General features: G+C 39.9%; 1 protein-coding gene across 1 annotated transcript in view; it reads right to left on the bottom strand.

Annotated features, from left to right (window-relative positions):
- FANCC (Fanconi anemia, complementation group C) overlaps positions 1-4,187 on the bottom strand; it is a 200,859-nt gene that overhangs the window by 66,491 nt on the left and 130,181 nt on the right. The gene's annotated exons all lie outside the window — the stretch shown is intronic.

Consider the following 4,187-nt stretch of genomic DNA (forward strand, 5'->3'; position numbering starts at 1 on the left):
ATATATATATATATATAAAATGAATGAACAAGATTTCACTTTAAGAATGGTCTCTTTACTGTTTTAAAACTCAAAAAAATATTTTTACCGAAGTAGATACATGAGAATTTAATACAGGACAATGAAGTTCTCACAATCATTAAGAAATCAGAAAGATTACACTATAAATGATGCTGAAGAGTATTTGGAAAAATTTAGCTCCTCACCTTATATCATTCACCAAAATATACTTGAGTTTAATGTAAAGTGTGTGTTGTGTTAAGTGCCATTGAGCCAGTTCCAATTCATAATGATCCTGCATAGGGTTTGGAGTGGCTGGTGAGTTTGAACTGCCAACCTTGCAGTTCAAAACCGACTATGTGGTTCAGTGTTCATCCTACATCCAATACCAGGACTCCTTAATATAAAGAAGTGAATGCAAAAATAAAATGAGATATAAGCACTATGGAAAATGGTCTGACACTTCCTCATAAAGCTAGAAATAGAAATACAGATGATGCAGTAGTCCTACTCACAGGTATATGTCCCAGAGAAGTAAGAGCCTGGCGTATGCACACACATGTTCACCACAGCACTATTCACAACAGCAAATAGAAACAACCTAAGTGCCCATCAATGGATGAGTCGGTGAACAAGCTGTGGTACACACACACAATGGAGCACTATGCAATGTTGTTGTTCAGTGCTGTCAAGTTGATTCCGACACACAGCAACCCTATATAGGGTTTCCAAGAGCAGCTGGTGAGCTTGACCCACCGACCTTACAGTTCAAACAACTTTGCAGTCTGATGCATTAATCCACAGCCCTTGTTAAGTGGCATCGAGTTGGTTCTGACCCATAGCGACCCTGTACAGGGTTTCCGAAGCTGTAAATCTTTAAGAGAGCATAAAGCCTCATCTTTCTCCCGCGGAGCAGCTGGTAGTTTCAAACTGCTGATCTTAAGGTTCGCAGCCCGATTCATAACCACTATGCTACCAGAGCTCCTTAACCCACAGCACCAAAGAATAATAAATCGGTGAAACAGCTCACAACATGGATGAAACTGGAGGACATTATGCCAAGTGAAATTGTTGTTGTTAAGTGCCATCAAGTCAGTTACAAAAGAACAAATATTGCACGAGACCACTATTACAAAACATTCACACAAAAATAAACGTTTTGTTGATGGCTACCAGGGATATGAGAGGGCAAGAGGTAAAACCACTAACTAGAGAGTAGACACATGGCCACCTTTGGTGAAGGGAAAGACAATACGTAATATGTGGAAGTCAGAATAACATAGCCAAGGCAAAGGGAGACACTGAAAGGTAAGCAAGAGTAAAAGACAACAATAATAAACACAATTACACATACGGACTCTTGGGATGGCGCTGCAGCATCAGCACTGGACTGCAGACCACAAGGTTGGCAGTTCAAACCTACCAGCTACTCCTAAGCAATCCTATATAGGGTCGCTATGAGTTGGAACTGACTTGAAGGCACACAACAACAACAAAAATACAATCCTGTAACAATGCTAATGACAAACAATAACACAGAGTGGATACACATAGATGGTTATGTAAGCTGGTCAGTGTGCTTATGGAGTACACCCACATGGGTATAGGGCTGGCATCAGATAGTTCTACATCTATATTTGCACATGTTGCAGACACACCCATATATATAATAAAGCCCACAGCAGGCACAGCCATGAAAACCTCTTAGCCATAACCAAACACCTCCCAGGACTGAAATACTGGGCTTGACAGTTAGGGATCACAGTCTCAGGGGGAAATTTGGGTCAATTGGCATAACATGATTCATAAAGACAATGTTCTACATCCTGTTTTGGTGAGTAGCAATGGGGATCTTAAAAGCTTGCAAGTGGTCATCAAAGTTATCCTTTCCTCCAGAGCAAAGAAGACTGAAGAAAAGCAAAAAATCAAGGAAGGAAGGAATCTAAAGGACCAATGGAGCACATGAACCACAACTTCTACCAACCTGAGACCAGGAGAACAAGATGGTGCCTGGCTAACACTACCAACAACTCTTCTGACCAGGATCACAATACAACAAGGCACCAAACAGAGTGGGGAAGAAACCAGGCAGAACGAAGTTCAAATTCATAAAAAAGTTTTAAGATTCCTGCTTTAAAAGGACTGTCCCCCCACCTCCACCCCTACCCTTGCCCTGGCAAGACTCGGGCCCTTGGACACTCTCCTAATGTACAAGTACAACCTACTCCTGGAGATCACCTTGCAGCCACATAAGACTGGCTTTATGAGTTAATAGTAACACCCAGGAGGAACATGCGCCTCAGAACAAACAACTACATGAGGGGGCTTCAAAAAGTTTGTGAATACATAATAGTCACAAAAGATATAGAATTTATCACAAACTTTTTGAAGTCCTTCTCACAAGACCAAAAGGGCAGCATTTGCCCAAAAGTGAAGGAAAGTAAGTATGCAGAAAGAGGCAGGAAAACTGGGCTAACACAGACAGGGAACCCAATATGGTAATGGGGATTGTAATTAGTATCATGTAATATTTTGCATAAATTGCTAATTGGGAAACTAATTTGTTTTGTAAACTTTCACCTAAATAATAATAAGATATTTAGAAATGAAATGAAATAATAAAGAAGATGTACGTATTTTTCAAATGTCTGAATGGAGAACTTTGAAAATCAAGGGAGCAAATCATAAGGTAAAAGACTGCTTTATGTAAATATAACACAAATTTTTCAGAAGATAATATGAACAACCTAGGAAAATTACTAACATAAAATCAGATGTTATTAAAACAACATATATAATTGTTGTTGTTTGCCGTTGAGTTAGTTCCCATTCATAGTGACCCTGTACAGGGTTTCTGAGGCAGCAAGCCTCATTTTTCTCCTGCAGAACAGCTGGCGGATTCAAACTGATGACCTTGCAGTCAGCAACTCAACGTGTAACACATTAATGTACAAAATATCATATGGCAAATACTAAGAACATTAGAACCACCACTTGTCTGTCAGTTTGTTGCACTGTGGTGGACTGTGTGTTGCTGTGATTCTGGAGGCTATGCCACTGGTATTTTAAATACCAGCAGGATCACCCATGGTGGACAGGTTTCAGCTGAACATCCAGACTAAGACAGAGTAGAAAGAAAATGTTGCTGTTGTTGTTAAGTGCTATTGAGTCAGTTCTGACCCATACCGACCCAAGGAGTTCCAAGGAGCAGCTGGTGAGTTTGGGCCACCAACCTTGCAGTTCAAACAGCTTTTCAGTCTGACACATTAACCCACAGCGCCACACCAGGTAAGGCAGACTATTTCCCAATATTTACTCAGAAATGTTATGAATAGCAGTGGAACACTGTCAGATAGTACCACAATATTGACAATTGAAACATAAAAGCACCAGAATATTGTCAGATGTAGTGCCAGAAGATGTGTCATTCAGGTTAGAAAGCATTCAAAATACCACTGGAGTAGAGCTGCCTCCTCAAATTAGTTGACCATGATGATGTGCATGGAGAAAAGCCTTCAGTACCTTCATTTGCTGATGGGGAACAACTCAACATGAAGAGAAACAGCTGTAAATATCCATTAATAATTGGCACATGGAATGTACAAAGTATGAAGCTATGAAAATTGAAAATAGTAAAAAATGAAATGGAATGGTTAAACATTGATATCCTTGGCATTAGTGAGCTGTAATGAACTGCTACTATCATTTTGAATCTGATCATCACATGGTTTACTATGTTGGAAATGACAAATTGAAGATAGAGCAGTTAAGGACTCTAGACGCATGGAAAGAGAAAGGCTGTGTGCGGGCAGACAGGAGGTTGGCTTGCAGAATGTGCTCTTTGGTTGTTTAAATAATAACATATTTCTGCGTGTTTCTGTGTACATCAAAACAACAACAACAAAAGAGGGAATGGAAGCAAATACTGTTAACTGATGATGCATGGGAGGGACTGTAGTCATTGCAATGAAACAAAATACAATAGGTTGAGTGCAAAACTGATGTCCTCCCATGGAAACTATCACTCAATTCACAATAAAAGCTTAAAATAAAATTACATACAAAACCCCAACATGTATGAAGTATGGAGAGATGCACAAGAACACCCATACTTGCAGATAGCACCCACTTGACCTGGCTTCAATGGCTGGATGATCAGAACTCGACTAGAAGAAGAAAGAAGAGGA

The sequence above is a fragment of the Chrysochloris asiatica genome, unplaced genomic scaffold (genome assembly GCF_000296735.1).
Source record: "Chrysochloris asiatica unplaced genomic scaffold, ChrAsi1.0 scaffold00107, whole genome shotgun sequence".
Classification (NCBI taxonomy): domain Eukaryota; kingdom Metazoa; phylum Chordata; class Mammalia; order Afrosoricida; family Chrysochloridae; genus Chrysochloris; species Chrysochloris asiatica.